General features: G+C 34.1%; 1 protein-coding gene across 2 annotated transcripts in view; it reads left to right on the top strand.

Annotated features, from left to right (window-relative positions):
• Window positions 1-10,988: 10,988 nt before the first annotated feature.
• LOC127162320 (protein NLRC3) overlaps window positions 10,989-23,039 on the top strand; it is a 38,454-nt gene continuing 26,403 nt past the window's right edge. For both annotated transcript variants that reach the window (XM_051105108.1, XM_051105107.1), the window contains exon 1: window positions 10,989-11,101. The gene's annotated coding sequence lies outside the window, so the exon portion shown is untranslated. The remainder of the gene's footprint in view (window positions 11,102-23,039) is intronic.

The following is a 23,039-nucleotide window of genomic DNA, read 5'->3' as shown; positions in this document are numbered from 1 at the left end:
GTGCAGAAAGAGCTTTAGATTGTTTGGTGACGAGAGACTTTCTGGGGGGGGAATCTATCCAATAAAGAGAATCTATCTACTAAACAGTTAAAGTCCCCTCCAATAATAGCCAATTCAGACGCAGTCTCTTTAAAATCAAAAAAAGCTTTTACAAGAAATTCTGAAGAGTAATTCGGGGGGACAATATAAATTTAAAAGTGCAATCTCTTCTCCATTCAGAATTCTCTTAATAATAATATATCTGCCAAATTTATCCTTGATATTCTCTGTAACTCTAAAATGTATCTTTTTATTAATTATAATAGCTACACCTTTGCTACTTTTTGTAAAAGATGAGAAATGAACCTGACCAATCCACTTATGTTTTAAGTTTAAATGTTTAGATGAGTTTCTTTTAGCTTAGCAATGTCTATATTCTCCTTACAGAGATGTGTAAAAACTTTCCGTATCTTTATTTGCTCCCTTACGTTCCAGGTACAAAATCTTAAGTTACTGACCGCCACAGCGTACACCTAATGAAGAGTGAATTAGATAGTGCTCTCCCCCTGTCCAGCACCTTTATAATCATTGCCCTCTTATTGAATTCAGAAAGCAGCCATGTGTGTCTCAAGGTGTATAATTGAACAAAAACACATATCAAAACAAGCCAAACTGGCAACATAGGGGAAAAGAAAAAGAAAGAAAAAAATAATAGAATAGGAGAATAAAGAAATAGAAAAAGGAAAGAAAAACAAAATGGGGGACAGTTCCCTTCATCTCTTAGGGGACAAATCCTCACCTTGTAGTCCAACAAGTTTGCACGCCGCACACACACTTTTGGCAGAGATCTGATGTCCTTGCGTTATTCAGCCATGTGGGTGGTGATTGACAGGCTTGAAGTACACACACATAGAATGCTATAGAATTATTATTGCCTTAAGTGTTGATTTAGAATGTTACAAGAAATTGAAGCGACACAACTATAGAAAGGCTTTTTAATCACTTTCATTAATTTAAAACACTACTCCACATAGGAAAAACAGAAATGCCAACTAGTTTCTGACCTGATGCAGACACATCCAGCTGAAGTTGACTGAAACTGTCTTGGTCTGGAGGGAGGTAAAGTAACGCAAAAAATAAGCGGGGCAGTCTCAAAACTGCCCAAATGGCTATCAATTACAGCATGCTACAGTTGCACTTTTCACCACAGATTTACAGTGAGACTCTGCATTCCATTCGGAAAGGCTCATCCCTATACCCTAATCCCTTTTAAGGGTTTAGCCTCCAGAGTGAGAGCTTCAAAGGATTGAAGGCTGTAGGGGACCAAACAACGGTTTCTTTTTTAAAATGCCGTTCTGCGTCATCATCCCATGCCCATATGGAGGCGCCGTCATCAAGCAAAGAATCTGCGCAAAGGATCATGGGAGCCCAAAGCGTCCATCAGTTTTAGCCTTCAAAATCCTTCATTTCGAAGGGCCCTTTGAAGTGGCTAGTTTGAGTTCTGTTCCCAAGGAATGAACTGACAGCCCTAATACAGCATCTGCTTAGAGCATAACTACATAAACATTTTCTTATCAAAATGTACCTTGGACGTTTAATGGCTTAATTAAGTAAAGTTTAAAGTGCAAAAAAAGTAGAGATAAAAAACAATCTCAGTTCGAAAAGTTGTGCTACTTCAACTCATGTAAGAGCAGGGTTGGGTATCATTTATTTTTTTTAAGGATACCGGTGCCAAATCTATACTTTTAAAACAGTACAGGTGCCTAAACAGTGTCTGAACTGATACTTGAGAAAAAAAAAATCTCACAATAGGACGGATTGGCCGTTAGCGCTATAAACATATTTAATGTCTCATTTATTCATACAGGAAGCTGGAGGGCGCCCTCATGCAAAAACTCCACATATACATCACAGAAGTAACAGAACTCAGGACACTCCAGGAAATCCCTAATATGGACAAAGGCAATAAACACTCCAATGCAAAAAAATGGTTTATCTGTGTTCTTCAAGCCATCTGTGGTATCTGTGGTATCTATAATAATTCAGTATATGATAATCCACTGCTAATCAACATAGCCTTTTTAGCATATAGAACATATTTTCTTCCCTATTCTGTGTGAAGACATTAGTTCACAAAAGGACGCATTTGACCCCCGACATCTGAGCCGCTGAAGATGCAAAGGATTAACATTACTTTCATTTTTGAAAGGAAAGCGCAATCCCGATCTACATATGCATCTATGTTTGTGCGAATCATTTGTGATGCAGCGCCACCCACAGCAGAAGTCAGAAGTTTTTTATGCATCTTTACAAACGGTCTTTCTTAATAATGTGCTAGTTAGCAAGTTTTGCAGCTAAGTGCGGCTAAATTAATCATTACCGCTGCAGAGAGGGGTCGGGGTTAGCAGAGCTCATTAGCATTTAAAGGAACATGCAACAGAATTGCTTGCTCTAAAAAGGGCTGATTTTGACAAGGTAAAATTAGTGTTTTTTACACTACCATTGGGAAATGTTAATATGTTATAGACTTCTCATTAGGACCCTAAAGAATCATATCAACTTGTGGAAAATGGGCATCAGATGACCCCTTTAAGTGCATCTAGACAGAGCAAATGCTTTGCAGTAAAGAAAGAAGTAAATATAACACAAAAGCAAATGCTTCATTTATAACTGCATGAGAGGATAATAGGGGTGTAACTAGGGCTGGGCGATATGGCAAAAATATAATTTCACATTTGTTTTTTTCAGAAATATCACAATTCAAGATTTTATCACGATTCTTTATGTTGGTTTTACTATTTTGCAAGTTGTCTGAGCAGTACAGCCAAACTAATTTCCCTATTTTAAAACCAAAGCCTTACAAGGTAATAAAATATAAAATTAAAAGAATGGCAGATCTTTACAAGAGGTCCTCGCTGCAGGCTGTATGAATGTCTTTAAAAAGGGCAGTTGCCCAGTAGTCTCAAGGTGCACACGCTGCTGTAACCAGTATCACTGTCCTTTTTGTGAGATGTACAAAACCCCATCACAGCTGTCCATTGATGACCATGTAAAGAATCATCTAAAATTGGCAGTACATCATGACGGTGAGTATAATTTTACCTCTACTAATATTATTTTGCTTTATACAATTTGATCAGAGTATAAATGCTTCTGTGTTACTTTTTTCCAGATTTTGTGATTGTTAAGTGCAATTCACTCTGTAGAGAAAATACACATTTTCACTGCTGTTAGTAGTATTTTATATTAACTAATATTACTTAAAAAAAAATCTTCAACAGATGACACCGGAGATCCTGAGGAATATCCTCATGGATGTGGTCAAAGAAGATGGAGATGTGGCTTTCTTCAGACTGTCTCTGACTTGCCGGCTTTTCCATGATCTTGTTTCTGAGGCATCATTCAGAAAAAAAGGTTCATTTTGCCTGGCTCGACAGTAAGTTATTTCATTTTATTATTTTTATATTTTTACAAGTAGACAGGTTTTCTTTATACACTACACACTATGTTTAAACTGCAAATGAATTAAGCTTTGCTCAGAACTTTTTAATACTTTAAATCTCTCCCTTACAATAGGTGTTGTCAACTGGAGTGCATACTCCAGTAACCACAAGGAGATGTATCGGGTGCCATATAAACTGACCAATTGCCTTTGGTGTGGGGACTTATTTAAAGACTTCCCACCAGGCTACATTGGAGATGGAAAGAAAGCAATCCTTCATGGATTTTCCGTGATCAAAGAGTTTGAAGGTTACTGCTCAGCCGACTGCTTCATCTGTGATGGCAATCACTATAGCCCCAAAGAAAACTAATTTGTTGTGCTGATATTTAAATATAAACGCTCACGAGTGACAACTGCTTGATCTGACTGCTATGATCAGTTTGTATATTGAACTTAATGTATAATGTTGTTTTTTCCCCTATATATGTACATGCCCTGCTCACACTGGGTTCCGCTTCAGTTTGCTGATGAATGTACAGATCACTGTAGAAAAATGAGTATAGCCATTAAAGACAGAACTCTTAGAAGTCAAAATATCATTAAGCAGTTTTTTTTTTTTTTTACATGTGACATAGAGACAATTACTTTACTAATTATGACTCATTTTTGCTTTCACTCAACAATAAATATGACCTGAATAGAATAAAATGGCTTCATTTTAATGTTGTATATACACTCATTAAAAATAATACTTGACAAAGACATTATGCTTTTAATCCATTAAATTTAAGTTTAAAAGCTCTAAAGTTATGCAATTTAAAACATGAAATTTTTACTTTTTTTGTGTAGAGAAAAGCACATTGTTAGTTGTTAGTCAAACTAGGACAACGTAAGCGTCACATTTGTGTAAATTATTATTCATCAATAATTACTTACAGTGTTGGGCAAGCTACTTGGAAAATGTAGTGAGCTAAGCTAACAGTTTAACTACACTAAAGCTACAGCCTTGGGTAATGTAGCAAGCTAAGCTACAGCAACATGGCAAAAGTAGTTTACTACATCTAAGCTATTTTTTACATTTTCATTGTAAAAAATGGTCTATTGGACCAACATCATATCAAGTCAATGATCTCTCAGTGATCAATTAAATTGTCAGTCATACAGGCATAAAAGTCCAGTTTAATTGTTTATTCAACCACTCTTCCAAACCAATTTGGCAACAAAAATCAGTATAATGTACAGGGCTGGATTTATCTCATATTTTGGGGGGTTGAATTCTTTCTTGAAAAACATTTTTTTTAAAACAATGGCACCTGTTTCAGAATATTGAACGAATAAAACAGGGAAAACACGAAATTTTTAAATAAAATAATTTATACATATAATTGAATAACATAGTCTATATATGAATGGGTGTTTGTCAACTGATTGCATGCCATCAGAGTTTACAGTGTTGACAGCTTCGTAAAAAATAGCCTAATGGAAGTGCTGTAGTTTTGCTGTATATAGCTACTGAAATATGACAGACCGCACAAAAACAGCACTTTAATTTACTGCCATTTTTAAAGATAGTAATTCATTTCATAAATACAAGACTGTGAATAAAAAACAAGTGCCAAATGTAAGCCAGATTTGGCCCAGACCCTGTTACTATCTGGGAAGCAAAGCTAAATTCTATTGTAAATTTGTTAACTGACAGTAAGAATATTTAACCGAATCAAGCGGCTATTTTCATTTGCCGATGTTTTTTTGTTAAAAACACATTAACATAAATTGTACGTCTTTGAGAGGAAAAATTAAACCGACAGGTCACAGCGGCTATAGGCCTATAAGTCACATTTTATTATATTCTGAAATGAACAGGCCTATAGTAATGTTATAATGTTTTGACATTATTTCCCTCACTCCACAACAAATCCTTTAACTTTAACCATTTTCAGAACCGAACGAGGATGAAAAAATAAATGAATAAATAAATAAATAAATAATTTGCCTAAACAATCCAAAACAAATTTAAAGCGAAACTGAAAGTAAAGTTGGGCTTATGTAGACTACCTCTCTCGCCACAAATACAAATGTTTCCATATCTGCAATGTATTTGAAGCGAAAATATTATGCATTGGGTAAGCTTTGTACTTCATGCACATCGACGGAAAATATCATGATGAGCAAAAATGTGCCGCGGGACCGGTGTTCACGCTGAACTGCACGTAACACACACTATTTAAATTGACTAGTGTAACTTTTGGGTGACTGTTTTATTTTTCAAATGAACAGGCTGCAGTGACCGATATAAAGTTGGTTCGATGTTTGACGTTTGACATTTGTCAGAGATTCAGCCTTGGAAATCTTCAATAGTTCTTTAACAATTGAGCACAATGACAAGAAACATACTGTGTTCTGACTGTTTCCAAATGTAGAAGAAAACACACAATATGTTTTATTTGTTTTAATCTGCCTTAATGTTATAGTGCTGGATAGGGACCGTCTGCAAAGTGCAAAACGAAGAGCAAAAAGTACAATTATTTCATCTAAATGCTTCACTTGTGAAATGTATAAAAGATAAATCTCAAATTTAAGGGGTGTGTCTTATTACTGGTTCATAAAGGAACATTTAGATATGTTTTATTCACAGATCTATAGCACAACAAAAGTTATTGAAATGAAACCATTGAGAAAAAGCTTTTAAAGCCTGACAAAGATTGTGCAGTTTACTGCCCCCTACAGGAAGATACTGAACTTATTTTGACCAAATTTGACATTCAGAAGTTTAAATAAATTAATTTTAGGATGCACACAGTTTGATATGTAAACTCCAGGTGGTGTGTCTTGTTACTTGTTCAAAGATCAATATTTACAGCCATCTTTCACTATCAAATGTAAATCAGGATGTACGCTACTGAATTAAATTTGAATCTGTTAACACATTCATTTATAAAACATACAGTATTTCATCTCAGTTTCAAAGGCTGTGTCTTGTTACTGGTTCATAGACGAACATTTAAATGTGGTTTTATTCTCAAAACTATAACACAGCACATGATATTGAAACATCGACGAGTAGGTCAATCAATGTAAAGTACATACGCTCTTCTATCTTAACTTCAAAGGATGTGTCTTGTTACTGATTTCATAAAGAATATTTTGCAGTAGTTTTCATTGTCAAAAGTGATGCAGAAGTCACGCTATTGATATTAAAATTCACTTGCAAAACCTTCCAAAGAGTGTCCTGTGTTACTGCCCCCTAGAGGAACATACTGCTGTTTTGACTGAGTTTGACATTCAAACTATTTTAATAAATTTATTTAAAATGCATACAGTTTTCCATCTCAACTGCAAAAGGCTGTGTCTTGTTCCTTGGGCCTAAAAGAGCATTTCCATGCAAGTTCTACTGTCATGTGTAAATCAGGATACATGCTATTGAAATAAATTCAAATCTGTAAATAAATTCATTTAAAATGATTGCAGTTTTCTTTCGCAAATCTAAAGGCTGTGTGTTGTTACTGATTCCTAGAAGATCATTTTGGTGGTGGTTTTAGTCATGTAACTATAATAGAACACATACTATTGAACATGAAAGAAATACATAATTTAGTTAAAAATAAATACAAGCTTCTGTCTCAGATTTAAAGGCTGTGCCTTGTTACAGATTTAATAAAGAACATTTTGCAGTAGTTTTCATTGTCAAAAGTGATGCAGAAGTCACGCTATTGACATTAAAAATCACTTGCAAAACCTTCCAAAGAGTGTCCTGTGTTACTGCCCCCTAGAGGAACATACTGCTGTTTTGACTAAGTTTGACATTCAAACTATTTAAAAAAAATAATTTAAAGTGCATACAGTTTTCAATCAATTTAAAAAAAAATGTCACTAGTGTGACTTCTGCATCACTTTTGACAATGAAAACTACTGAAAAATATTCTTTATTAAATCTGTAACAAGACACAGCATTTGAAGCTGAGATAGAAGATTGTATTTATTTTTAACTAAATTATGTATTGCTTTTATTTTTAATAGTATGTCTCAGCTAGAAATATTTCATATTCTGGGAATGTTTTCAGCGGCAAGTTTTATTTTAGTTCCCATAATATTCTCTCCTAAAAGGGTCACATTCTCTAAAAACATTCTACAAATGTTTGTTGATAACATTGTAAGAACATTATCCTCTAACATTTTAATAAAGCTTCCCATCACACTAGATTTGGACTTACATTGATCAGATTCACATTTTGGTTGAAAGTGAAAACACAACCTTTGTTTGAAGTCAAGCTCCAGTGTCTTTAAATAACTCCAAAAACAGCATCACCAGCTTCACTTATTAGAAACCAGATTGGCTTTATTTCTGTCATACATTTACACAAGTTTTTATTGAAATTAACAGAGATCTGGATGTTAACTGAAAGTAATGGTTTGGTTTGGTTTGATGTCACCATTATGGTGAGAAGTGTTTGCTTTAGTTGGACAATTTGACTCTTTTCAATCTTTTTTCTAGCAGTTGGAACTGTATTTGTCATGGCAGGAACCACAGGTCAGGGGACATTCATTACTTGCTGATGTTATTACTTGTGTGATCTGATCACACCTGGAGTCTAGTCTATATCACTAAATTCATATTAGTGACTATAGTAATGTGCATTAACAATGTAAAATCCAGTAATGTTCTAATCAAATCTGTAATTCTGCCTGTTTTTTTTTTTGTTTTGTTTTTTTAAAAACACAGTGTTCAAAAATCATTGTAAACTGCTCGGTGCGTCAACAGACACAAACATCAAGAATCAGTGTATGAATCTCAACAATGGTGACATGCTTCATGCCGCAATGCATTCTGGGAGCCCTAGATGAGTTTTGTATGATGCAGCCATAATACATTGCAGCAAGTCACCATTGTTGAGATTGATACACTGATGCTTCATGTTTCTGTCAAAGAAACTTAGTTCTAAAACTTAAAAATGTTCTAATTAAAATTCTGTTAAATAGCAGTTTTCAGAACTATTGAGCTGCTGCAATGAAGTTACTCTAGATGAAATCAGATCACCATGTTTCTATCGTCACAGATGACCATTAGCTGACCACGTTCTCTCATGCTATTTTTGCCATAATAAACACAACTACAGCAAGCAAAGAAAAATGTTGAAAAGTTACGAGTCAGTTTTGCTCAACTAAAGCAACACTTCTCACCATAATGGTGACATCAAACCAAACTATTACTTTCAAATGGACCACCATTTAAACCTCTGTTAAACTCAATAAGACCTTGTGTAAATAAAGGTTGTGTTTTTACTTTCGACCTAAATTTGACTTCTGAGCATCATTTGAGTCCACATCCAATATCCAATGTGACGATTCCCACTTAAATCGATTAAAATGTTAGAGGATAATGTTGTGATTAATAAACATTTGTAGAATGTTTTTAGAGAATGTTATTCTACCTTTTAAGAGAATATTCTGGGAACTAAAATAAAACTTGCCACTGAAAATATTACCAGAACATACAATAATGTTTTCTGAGTATTATTACAACAATAACATTCCTAGCTGGGTTGTTTTATTATAGTTCTGTGGCTAAAACCACCACCAAAATGTTTGATAATCTGTAACAAGACACACCCTTTAAAGTTGTGATATAAAACAGTGTCATAAATATTTTTATTTTTATTTATTTATTTTTTTTAGATTGATTTTCAAATTCGGCAATGCAACGGCAAAACAACACTTTTGCCAGCTTTGACTGAATTGTTGAATTTCTACGGCATGTGTTCTGTTATAGTTCTGTGACCAAAACAAATATAAATATGTTCTTATAAAAACGGAAACAAGACACACACCATGAAGGTGATACAGAAGTGTGTTTATTTTAAATTAATTTATTTATTGGTTTATTTCAATAACAACTTTTTGGTGTCATAGTTCTGTGAATACAATGAACATTAAAATGTTCTCAGAAGGACCTGGAATAAGCCTACTGCATAACCACTGGATTATGGAATGATAATCATATTTAATATTGTTTTGCTTTTATTCATTTTATTTATTGAATAATAGTAATAATATATAACCACAATCACATATCTTGTTTACAGTATTTCTTATTTAAATGCAAGTGAGGGTTATAAGTGTTTGTCTTTATATCTTTATCACATTGGTGCACAAATTGCCCTTGTTTTGTTAACTAAAAAAAAAAAAAAAAAAACATTCAGAAGGGAAACCATTAATCGTTTTATCCTTTCACATGTACTTTGTAGACGGTCCCTGACCTAAACGCAAGCTCGCCGCTGTTAAAGCCTTTATGCGTTGCAACATATCGATGAGGATTAAAACAAATAAACTGCGATGTGTGTTCAAGTTCTACCTTCTAATGCCTTTCAGATAAGCCATTTTGTATACAATTGTACTCATTCACTAAGAATATTTAAGTTTTTCGCGGCTGAATATCTGTCTAACATCCAACATCAAACGTCGAACCAACTTTATATCGGTGCTGCAGTGATAGTGCGCGATCAAACAGCTGAATCGCATATTCCGGCATTTTGGTCATAGTAAGGCATAATTTTGGTCATAGTAAAGGCATAATTCGATACTGCAAAGTCCAAAGCAGTTTGAAGTGTCAAGAATATTAGCAAAGATTATTATAATTCGTTTAGACTAGAACACTGTTTAATTCTTATTTCGCTATAGAACCTGATCGTTTTTGTTTGTTTGTTTGTTTGTTTGTTTGTTTTGCTAAGAACAAAGCTAAACATTTTGCCTTTCGCCATGAATTTAACACCCACACCCACCCACTCCCCATCTCGTTCTTCTGAGTTTGAGATCTTCCCAGAGCACTAGCCTGCTTCGAAGACTAAAATCAAGGCGCCCACCACTAGTTCAAGTTTTTTCTCAATACCGCTACAATAGAGGCAGTACGTGCATTGCATTCACGCGTTTGCATCGCAGATTATACAGTTTTCTGTTGCTACGTGGGCGCTCAGTTTTTTTCTGACATTTAGCTAAAATAACACACTTTTCTCATCTCCTCGAATGCAAAAAAAACCATTAGCCTTTATAAATACAGTGCTGTATTATAAATACAGAAAACATGTACTTTTTCAATCAACACTTCTTTATTTACCTCAAATCTGCAAACACGCTGAGATGCTTCAAACTGCGCGCCGCACTTCATTCACGAGAGAGGCGGGAGGATTAATACGGTTTGACTGACAGTTTAATGAGCCAATGGCGTCACGAGGTTTAGTGGCGGTGACGTCGCTTACTGACCCAGGATCAGTGATCAGTAGCAGTTATATTTCCGATTTGAGCTTAAAGTATAGAAAAATATATAGCTTTTAGCTTTTGTTGACGATACCGTGCTATACAAATATATCGTGAAAAACGCTATACAAATAAACTTGAATTGAACTGAATTAACATTAACAGCTCTGAAACTCCACAAAGATTTTTAATTTTTGGTGTTTATCATTATTATATTTTTTTTTTGTTTCAAATAACATACAGCACGTTCTCAAGAAACAACATTAAAAATAAGAAAAGGAAAAGAAAATATAAGAGCCCGCTGTCGTGTGACTGACAGCTGTGACATATGGTTCTCATGTTCTCCATTTTCCACCGAAAACCGAAAGTTAACTCAACAGGACAATGCGGAAGTTATGAAGAGTTAAAAACGGTCTTAAACATCACATTAAGGTAAATCCATTTCTCGGCTTCTGTTATAAATGAATATTAATGTATATTTTTTCGCATTCGCGTCGCTGTCGTGTTTAATCCGATCCTTAAACTTTAACACCATAATGATTTCCCCGCTAGAAATTTTACGTTCCCAGAACGTCCTCAGAACGTCCCCACTGGTGTCAAGGACGTCCCCATAACGTTCTGAAACGGTCACGATGTGGAGTTCTTTAAAGGTTTGGGGGACGTTATTTGGAAGACCTTTACAGAACATTCATGACATTCTTGGGACGTTTAGAGGACCATATTTTATTTGGAAATGTGACGTTCCCAAAACGTTCCTAGAACGTCCACGCTGGTGTCAAGGACGTCACCTAGTAACGTTCCCAGGACGTTCCGAGACGGTCATGATGTGGAGTTTTTTAAAGGGTTAGGGGACGTTATTTAGAGGACATTCACAGAACATTCAGGACGTTAATGGTTCGGATCTATATTTTATAACTTGAGCCAATGAAAAATAAATAATTTGCACTAAACAATATTTCTATGAAAACTGTTTTATTAAACCTGGCATGAAAGTATATTTTTCTTGTTGAAGAAAGTCAATTAATTTAAATTCTAGTTTTGATGTAAATAAAAAGATATAGATTTAATCAAAACAAAATTTCCCATTTAAGAAATATGATTATAAATTATTTAGAATTACTGCAACTGACATCCAGTCACAGATGAAATCAACTGAAATAAAAGACATTAAATTTCTTAAGATCTCAGCAAAGGAGGATTAAACAACTCCACAAACAGTTTGACTTTATTTGTCATGCAGAAGTTCTTACTGAGAATTAACAGAGGTTTATTTTCACAGTTTTAGTGAATTCCATTTGAAGGTTACCATTTTGGTGAATAGTGTTTGCTTTAGTTGGTCACTTGGTTGTTGACATTATACTACCGTTATATTTTTTTCTTTTGCTGCTGCAATTCTGTGTTGAGAAAGCACATTATGATAGCAGAGCAAACTAAGATAAAATTCAATCAGGTAATGTTGGCCTCTTGATGCTGGTGAAATCTTTATATAGTGGCTTGGCTCATTGATTGTTCCATTGTTTATAACAGTAGCTCATCGGTGTACTGATTGTGTTTTTGACCATGTGAACATATTTGTTTTGTGCACGAAAAGGATTGACTTGTGGCACACATAGACATGAAGAATCGGCGTAAGAATCTCAACAATGGTGACAATCAACAAAATATTCAGATAAACAGATCTTTGAACATCACAAAACAAGCTACTAATAAGTTGCAACACAAATAGCAAAAATTAAAGCAAATAGTAAAAATGAAAGAAAATACTAAGACAATTCAGGTGCATAATTTATTCATGTTGTAATGCATTCTTGAGTTTTGATTGGAGTTCCCAGAATGCACTGCAGCATGAAGCTTTTTGTTTATTGTCACCATCATTGAGCTTCATGTGCTGATTCTTGATGATTGTGTGCAATTAAATGGAACAGATGTTCAAATTAAAACATTACTTTTATGAACAATATAAAGTTATTTTTACAATCAAATGCCCTTAGGCTCAGATTTTGGATGAGATCAGCGTGTCAGGCCAGTACATGACTACATTATTGTTAATAACCAGCCAACACTACCTGATCATGTTTTCTTTTGGCTTTTTACCAAAACAAATGTGTTTTGCAACCACAGAATTACAGCAACCAGAGAAAAGCTAATATTATAAAGTCAAGGGTCAAGAGCCCAACTAAAGCACACACTGACCACATTAATGGTGACTTCAAACAAACCATTCAACATCTAAACCTCTGTTCTCAATAAAAACTTTTTAGACCTGACAGAAATAAAGTCAAACTGGTTAGTAATGAGTGAAGCTGCTGATGCTGTTTGTGGAGTTGTTTAATCCTCCTCTGCTGAGATCTTGAGAGATTTAATCTTTTATTTCAGTTGATTTTATCTAAGGCTGTGACTGGAAGTCAGTTGTAGTAATTATAAATTGTTTTAATAAATTATTTCTTAAATGGGAATTTTTGTTTTGATTAAATCTATATCTTTTGTTTAGATCAAAACTAGAATTTAAATTAATTGACAAGAAAAATATACTTTTGTGCCAGGTTTTATAAAATAATTTTCATAGAAATTTTGTTTAGTGCAATTTATTTATTTTTCATTGGCTCAAGTTATAAAATATAGATGTGAACCATTACCCTAATTTTTTTTTTTTAATTGGATGAATGAAAACATTTTTTTCAATCAATTTTTTTCATTGGATAAATGAAAACATTTTTTCAGTGTGTTAACGTCCTAAATGTCCTCTTTGTAACGTTGTTATATGACCACAGAATAACCAATATAGAACGTCCTCCTAAAGTCATATTGTGAACGTTATTGTATGACTAAAAGAGGACCATGTGAGAACGTTCCGTTAATGTCCTAAATGTCCTCTTTGTAACGTTCTTATGTGACCAAAAAATAACCAAAATGGAACGTCCCCCTAAAGTCGTATAACGAACATTGAGTACCAGCACTTTCGTAACCAAAAGAGGACGTTTTAGGAACGTCTCCAATGTCCTGTAAAGGTTAGGGACATTCGTCACCTTTAGAGAACTTTTAGGGAACGTTGCGAGAACGTCTCCTCCTACGTGGGTTGTGATGCGTGAAAGTGGATGGAGCTGGACAATACATCTTCAGGATTATATATCGAGTTTCTGCTTTTAGTCGAGATTAATTTACAATCGTAAATATAGACTAACAAAGCAGGAAATAAACATTTCAACCAGGGGCGTTTCTAGGATTATAAAACATCCGGGGCTGATGCCAAAACATCAGGAGCTAGTTGTATTGGGTGGGAGCTCAAATCATGCTCACATAAGATTTTGTTAGACACAGGTGTTTGAACCTGGATGAGGTCCTTTTTCACACTATGAACAGTAGTAAATAGTAATCACTGCAAATAGCAAACAATATCAAAGTATTATAACAAAATTATAACTTTACAAAAATATGTTAGACAAATAAAATAATAAATTTGAAGATGTATTTATAACTGTAGCAAATATATAGTTGCATGCAAAAAAATGGCCCTGTTTTTTCCCAAGTTTCTGAATGGTTAATAAAGGTACACCGAACTTTTACTTTGACGGGTTTCCATGAATACCTTTAAATTTCGGTGTGTATATTTGACGCTTGTTTTACGCAAATGAAACAGTGAAATGCTCATGTAGTGACTCTCGGACCAGTTTTGGAGATGTTGTTAATGTATTTATGTCCTCGTTTAGTGAAACGGCAGACGCTGAAATCACTGCGAGCGTCACACGCGCATTAGTATTACATGTAAATAAACCGCGCGTCCGCCCCATTCATTCATAAAAAGACACGCAGAACATGCAGGATTCATATTTAAATATGTCTTTTGCTGCATAATATTTACAGATACTAGTCAATATCGCGACTTGATTTAAGTGTAATGTCCAACTTTTGATTAATTGATTCAAACTTTGACAAATTCAGTGGAAATCAACATTCGGGGCTGGAGTAAAAACATTCGGGGCTCCAGCCCCGAATGATCGGCCCTAGCGACGCCTCTGATTTCAACAGAAAACAAGTCGATTTAAAGACATTCAGGTTTAGTGAGAGTTTGATTCTGACCCACTGAGCAAAAGTACGTCCAAACGACGTCATTTCAATGTCTTTGTGGGACGTTAAAATGACGTCCCCTGAAGAGCCAGAATGAAAGTTTTTACAACGTCTTTTCATGACGTCTTCTGGACGTCCAAAATTGACGTTCACAGGACCTCTCTAGAAGGTTAAAATTTAGTTCAGATCTGGTCATTATGGACGTATTTTCAATGTCTTATAAGGTCAACTGCAGTCTCATTTAGATGTCATTTATACTGTTTCTGGACATAATATATACACTCTTAGGCTGCATTCAAGTTAAAATCATGTTTATTTTATTATAATTTTTATTTGTACTTGTAAATAAACTTAACAGACACAGTGTACAAAAACCATGAAAACATTTATTTAACATTTTATTTAAAATAAATATTAATTGTAATGAATGAGTAAAAGTACGTCCAAACGACGTCATTTCAACGTCTTTGTCGGACGTTGAAATGACGTCCCCTGAAGAGCCAGAATGAAAGTTTTTACAACGTCTTTTTATGACGTCTTCTGGACGTCCAATATTGACGTTCACAGGACCTCTCTAGAAGGTTAAAATTTAGTTCAGATCTGGTCATTGTGGATGTATTTTCAGTGGATAACAACTGTAACAAATAACATACAAAACATACATTATGTTCGCCTGTTGGAGCTTAAACTTCTCTTGTGACTTCTCTGACACAAGAGAAGTTTAAAACTTTCTGTATATACTAAAAAATAGTTTCAGTATCATATTAAATAAGTTTGTGATAGGCTTAATTTAAAATAGGGTACATGTGAATGTAGAAAGAGCAACACAAACAGCCTTTTTTTAACCACATAATAATCATTATTTCTGTGTAACAGACATTTAAGTAACAGAAGTACTGGGATTAAAGTTTATAGTTTGGGTATAATCATTTAATGTCTACAGTAGTGATCAAAACGAAACTATCTTGTATGTATAGTAACGCTTAACCTCTTCCGCCAGGAGGTGGCGACAACTGCCCGTTTAAAAAAAGTATGTCATTGAATCATTCATTCAGGAGATTTCAATAGTCAAACAAGTCTTAATAAAGTGAGACACTGACTCTCTTCATTGATTTTTTTTTTTAGTTTTTTTTTAATTTTGTTTAAATGAATATGTTTTTAAAAGACTTAAGCAATCAAAAGTTTGTCAAAACCACTAGTAAATTATGTTATTTTGTTTAGTTTTCTAATCTTTTTTTCTCCAGAATCGTGATCTCCAATTTATTAAAAACAACTGGGATTTGCAATTTATCCAGAATTGTGAAGCTCTTGTTTAAATGTTGTTTATTACTGCATATAATTCCATTAAAATGGAAGTTTAATTTCATAAAGTTCAAAATGCACCTAAATTGTTTTGCATTTTGTCTTTTTCAGTTGAATAAAAGACTATTTTCCCTATGTATTTCATCATTGAGGATTTCTTAAGAAAAGTTTAAATTCTCGTTCTCGTGAACCCAGTCTCATGTCATCTTGTGGGATAAGTGTCTCATCACACCCCTAAAATATATATATATATATATATCTGTTCTGAATGCCAATTAATTTAAGTGATTTGGAAAAGTAAATTACATGTTTACATTGTTTATAATGTTTGTTAAGTTTATTAACATTTGTTTTATTTATCAGTATTTACATTATTTCTGAAAGTAACAGTAAAATGTGCCTTATACACCAATGCAACTTATGCGTGTTTTTTTCCTGACCTGGTGTAAAGTCTGGAAAATATGGTAAATTAGGCCTATATTGTGCTGTATTATTAAACAGTTCATATAAAATAGGGACCATTTGCACCAATAAAACAATCATATTATGTTCATTATACTCCTATCCACATTAACTTTAGCCTTAAACACTGTTATATTTATGAGGGGGTCCTTGGAAAATCTTCTTCCCTGCAAGAGGTCCCTGGCTCCAAAAACCCATGTGCTAGTGCACAGGCCTCCATATACAGCAGAGAGTCTGGTGTGGCAGGTGGAACTTTTTTCCAGGTTGACAAAACATCTCATCTCATCTCGCCTTCATGAACTGCCCTGAAAACAAAATTGAAATATAAACGATTATTATTATTATAACTACAAATATAGCTTCAGAATGCTCATTATAACCTCTTTGGTAAACATATGATCAGAAAATACTGCCAGACTGATATTTAGTCTTTAGTGAATTTAGTGAAAGTCTATTTTACTACAAGAACACACACTTAACACAAGATAAAGTTCTGAAAATCTTACATTATTGTGAAGTTACCTGTTTTAGTGACTAATTTAGACAATTAAAAGGGATCAACATAAATTTACCTCAGACTGTAACTTCACTGACCACTTTCCGCGCAAATTAACCAACAGGGAGATATAAAAATTACAAAAAGTTGAATTTGAAATCGTAATAACCCAGAACAAAATATATCTAAAGTGAAATTTAACATTAGATTGACAAAACGACGAATAAAGGTACATTTATAATGCTTACCTTCGGCTTAGCACCCCTCCGTCTCTCAGATGACCGTTAGAGACCGTTACTGTTTAAATTTCCAAATAGCTGCGTTGCGGTGTGAAGGCTGTTCGTTGGTCAGGTTGGGTCCCATCCTCTGTAGGTAGGTTTTATAAAGTGTCCTTAACGTAAAATTAAATAAATTACACGACGGATCTATCGTGGTGGTTATATCTTCAGTCTTTGGTAATACACAATATCAATATCTTCTGTCTTCGGGCTGCTTGCGCCATCACGTTTACGTCACTACGTTAATGCCCCTCACGCGAGCGCACGTTTAAATAGAGATCTATTTATTAAATTAAATTAAAATGTATTTATTAAATATATTATTATTAAAATATACAATAAACAATAATATTGTGTTAATATTCTGTATAGGGATGCACGATATTGGATTTTTGCCGATATCCAATATGCCAATATTTTTCGGTTCATTTTGGCCGATGCCGATACCGATATATCCTTTTGTTTGGAAACAATAAAAAGCATACCCGGAATACACCACATGTTGTATTATATGCCGACTAATAAATTACAGAACGTTTAGCAAACACTGAGGAATCAAATACATAAAAAAGAAAGCCTCCATAACCTGAGACAAATGGCAAAGATAACAAGCTTTTCAAAATTAAAGTAAAACTAAACTGACGGACTGTGACAGTGCTTGCATGTTTTTTTTTTGTTTGTTTGTTTGTTTGTTTTTTTGCACACTAATACCAACATGTTCATCTTCTCTGGTTTACCAAGCGGTCTTTTACTTGAAAACCAAATCCTGGGTCCGCCTTTGTTTCCTCAATATTCGCTTCATTTTGCCGGGCGCTGCGAGCACTTTCGCACTCCTGCTGAAGCAGCAAATACAAACCAGGATCTATACACGAAGCGATCACACCAAAAGCACCTCTTCGCATGATCAACGTGGAAAGTAATAGAAATTTAGTCACTAATTCATGTTTAATTATAATTTCCACAAATAGGCTAATTGTTTCATATGCTGCACTGCGCTTTGACAGGGCTGCGGGACACGAACAGGACAAAATTCATGACTACAACTGGTTCATTCGTTCCTACGATTTATTCTTTTGTTAAAAATGTATTGTAAAAAATAAGGGAACGAATTAATAAATCGTATGAACGAATTTTTAATTCACTGCCACGAAATCTTTTATTTTCCACCCGCATGTTTACCACAGTAAGAGATACGAAAACATGGATTAAAAGTGAATGACAAGATAATAAACCTGCGAAATTAAAGGGTGAGATGATGAGGATTTGGAAGAAACTATAAATATTATTTATTATAGTTCGTGGAAATGTGTAACCTACCGGCAAAACAGAACACAACCGCCTATTGCTTTAAATCTATGGGCTCGAACGGCATGAATCCGACCATGGTCGCTATGTATAACATTTGCCTGCTAACCAATTATTTAAAAAAAGGCTTTGTACCTCATTTATGTCATAATACTCACGTAAAAAAGTTCGTATGAGTAACGGTGTGTTCTGCCTTAGCGCCGTCGGTAAAAGAGGTTCACCGGCCGCGCGCCGTAAATACTTTTGGGATCAGTTTATTTTAAATGCTGATCATGTCAGTTGCAAACATTGCGATCGTGTTTCAAAATACAACAACAAGCACCGTGAAAGCATTTAAAAAAGGCACATTCAACGGTCTAGTGACTGGTATGAAACAGTAAAATGATCCCAAACGGAACAGCAGCGCGCTCTCTTCATTTTTTATCAGATGACCATATTTACATCCATTTGTTTCATAGTCATGCTACTTGCTACTAAGACAAAAAAAATAAATTAATTCGGTTGAGGACCCTGGCATTTCGAGTGGCATTGCACATCCTGTCATGTCACTATATGTCACTACAATAGACGCAGTTTGCATTAAAGTTAACATTTAAACGACAATCAATCATGGAAATGATCGAAAACTGACATGCCTACTTCTTGCCGAACAGGCATTATAGGACCTGCCACGTGCTATAATTGTTTGCTCTGTTATCACACACACCAAAGCCTCATTCTGTACATCCATTCTCAGTTTAAATGCAGCCATTGAAATCAGTGAATGCAATTACCATTCAGGCAAAACTTTATTTCAAGAATGAGCCACACTGCTGACCTGATCTAATCGCTAGCGCACCCTGCACACCAAGTTAACATATTTCCCTTATCGGCAAGACATATCGGCATAATTTTTCATATCGGGCCGATGCCGATATTTACTTTTAAAGCCATTATCGGCCGATTCCGATATCAGTCCGATAATATCGTGCATCCCTAATTCTGTATTATTATTAAATATTTAAATATATTTATCTATTATATTTAAATCTCTTTACATCTATTTAACTTAAACTTTAACTTAACTTAATCACACATAGATGTAAGCGGCTGTTTCTGTCAATGTCCCAGTGAAAAATACTACACATAAAATTATAATAATAATAATAATAATAATAATAATAATATTAATATTAATAATATTAATAAAATAATTAAATGGCCGCGTTATGTTACTGTCATGATGTTTTTATACAAATATTACACTGTTTTAACACGTAACTGTTTTATAAAAAATTATATTTACATTTTTTTTTAAGTCAGAACTTTGTCATGTTTATTTGTATAAAAAGTTCTTAAGTCGATTTCCTGAACCTGTTCTGCACGTTCTACAGACGTCCAGGAAAACCCCTTCATAGATGTTCAAATTTTGAACTGCATATCTACGTCCAAGGGACGTCGTAGTCCGACGTCCAGATACCGTACTGGATTTGCACGTCGTGTAGAAGTACAAATATGGTCCTGGACCGACCGACACAATATAGACATGATCTGCACATCGGGTGGACGTCTCGTGTTTGTTGGGGACTTACAAATGTATACCGATATAAAGTTGGTTTGATGTTTGACGTTTGTCAGAGATTCAGCCTACACAGCAAAATCCCCAGTGTTAATTTAACACTCTGAGTGTGGACACATATAAACACTGAAGCAGTGTTGAAGTTAACGAGATAATTAGGTGATTAACAAAGTGATGATTGATCATTATTGAAGACACCTGATGTTAATAAGCAGAATCACCAAAGGAGAAAACCAACATTTTTAAACAACCATTATAGTGGTCAGTGTTTGCATTAGTTGGGCTCTTGACCCTTAAATCTCAATATTAGGTCTTGTTTGGCTGCAGCTACTGAGTTATAACAACCAGACAAGCCAAGAGCAAAAGCCAATAAGATGGCATTGACTGTGCTTGACTTAATCATCTTATAGTGACTTGAGTATTTGACATAGAATTTCCTTACAGATTAAAAAAAATAACTGTGAACAACAGATCAATCAGTTTTGCCATAATCAGACAGATGATGAAAAAAAGTTTATCTTAATTCAGACACACAGACATGAAGAATCAGTGTGAGAATCACAACAACGGTGACCATCAAAAAGCGTGTTGTAGCCAATCAGAACTCATCCATGACTCCCATCATGCATTGCGGCATGAATAAATTATGAGAGTTCAGAGTTGATCTGTTTATCTGAATATGCCGTTTGTCACCATTGTTGAGATTCATGGGCTGGTTTTTGATGTCTATGTGTGCCTAGGTGAAATATTTCTTTTTAAAACCGGTTGTAAAAAAAAAATCTTTCCAAAATGTATAGAAAGTGGTAGATCTTCTGTGGATTGTCAAGGCTATTACAATAAGCAAAAAAAAAAAAAACTAACTTAGAGATTAGACTTTAGGTGATTTACGTCAAACAATGAATATGTTAAAACATAAATCACCTGGTGACTTGAGCTCTTGTCTTGTCTGGCTGTTTCAACTCAAATACAGCAGCCAAACAAAATCTAGTATTAAAGATTTAAGGGTCAAGAGCCCAACTAATGCAAACACTGACCACTATAATGGTTGCTTAAAAATGTTGGTTTTCTCCTTTGGTGATTCTGCTTATTAACATCAGGTGTCTTCAATAATGATCAATCATCACTTTGTTAATCACCTAATTATCTCGTTAACTTCAACACTACTTCAGTGTTAACTTTAACACTGCTTCAGTGTCTATATGTGTCCACACTCAGAGTGTTAAATTAACACTGGGGATTTTGCTGTGTAGGAAATCTTCAGTAGTTCTTTACCGATTGAGCACAATGACAAGAAACATACTGCGTTCTAACTGTTTCCAAATGTAGAAGAAAACACACAATATGTTTTATTTGTTTTAATCTGCCTTAATGTTATAGTGCTGGATAGGGACCGTCTGCAAAGTGCAAAACGAAGAGCAAAAAGTACAATTATTTCATCTAAATGCTTCACTTGTGAAATGTATAAAACATAAATCTCAAATTTAAGGGGTGTGTCTTATTACTGGTTCATAAAAGAACATTTAGATATATGTTTTATTTACAGATCTATAGCACAACAAAAGTTATTGAAATGAAACCATTGAGAAAAAGCTTTTAAAGCCTGACAAAGATTGTGCAGTTTACTGCCCCCTACAGGAAGATACTGAATGTGTTTTGACCAAATTTGACATTCAGAAGTTTAAATAAATTAATTTTAGGATGCACACAGTTTGATATGTAAACTCCAGGTGGTGTGTCTTGTTACTTGTTCAAAGATCAATATTTACAGCCATCTTTCACTATCAAATGTAAATCAGGATGTACGCTACTGAATTAAATGTGAATCTGTTAACACATTCATTTATAAAACATACAGTATTTCATCTCAATTTCAAAGGCTGTGTCTTGTTACTGGTTCATAGACGAACATTTAAATGTTGGTTTCATTCTCAAAACTATAACACAGCACATGATATTGAAATATCAATGAGTAGGTCAATCAATGTAAAGTACATACACTCTTCTATCTTAACTTTAAATAATGTGTCTTGTTACTGATTCCTAGAAGAACATTTTGGTGGTGGTTTTAGCCATATAACTATAATACAACACATACTATTGAAAATGAAAGCAATACATAATTTAGTTCAAAATAAATACAAGCTTCTGTTTCAGGTTTAAAGGCTGTGTCTTGTCAGATTTCATAAAGAACATTTTGCAGTAGTTTTCATTGTCAGAAGTGATGTAGAAGTCACAATGCATAATGAAATATTTATGTATGTGTGTTTAATTATTTATATCTAGAGCTACATTGTATTTTGCTACATCGTAATTTGTATTGTTCCATACTCATATGATAATTTGTGTATTATATATCAATAAAATAATACACTATATATGGACTGTTTTTTTTTTTCTCAAAAAACAAAAACAAAACAAACAGAAAAAAAGTTTTATTAAAGAAACAAAACAGACCCTTGAATTTTTTTTTGTCTAATTGAATTGGAAATTCAGTTTCATTTGCATGTGTTCACTTATATTTCTGTGACTGAAACCAACATTAAAATATTCTTCTAGAAACCAGTAACAAGACACAGCTTTTGAAGTTGTGATGGAAAACTGCATGCAATTAAATTAATTTATTGACAGATTTAAATTTTAATTCAATAGCATGTGTGCAGAATGACATATGACAGTAAAACCTGAACTGAAATGTGCATTTGAGAATCAGAAACAAGACACACCTTTTAAAGCTGAAATAGAAAACTGTATTTATTTTCAATTAATTTATAAGATTGAATATCAAACTCAAAAGTCAAAACAGCAGTATGTTCCTCTAGAGGGGAAGTAATACAGGACACTCTTTTGAAGGTTTCACAAGCGATTTTTAAATGTAATAGCGTGACTTTTGCATCACTTTTCATC

Source organism: Labeo rohita, unplaced genomic scaffold, assembly GCF_022985175.1.
Source record: "Labeo rohita strain BAU-BD-2019 unplaced genomic scaffold, IGBB_LRoh.1.0 scaffold_89, whole genome shotgun sequence".
Taxonomy (NCBI): domain Eukaryota; kingdom Metazoa; phylum Chordata; class Actinopteri; order Cypriniformes; family Cyprinidae; genus Labeo; species Labeo rohita.
This window is presented reverse-complemented; position numbering and strand designations above follow the sequence as displayed.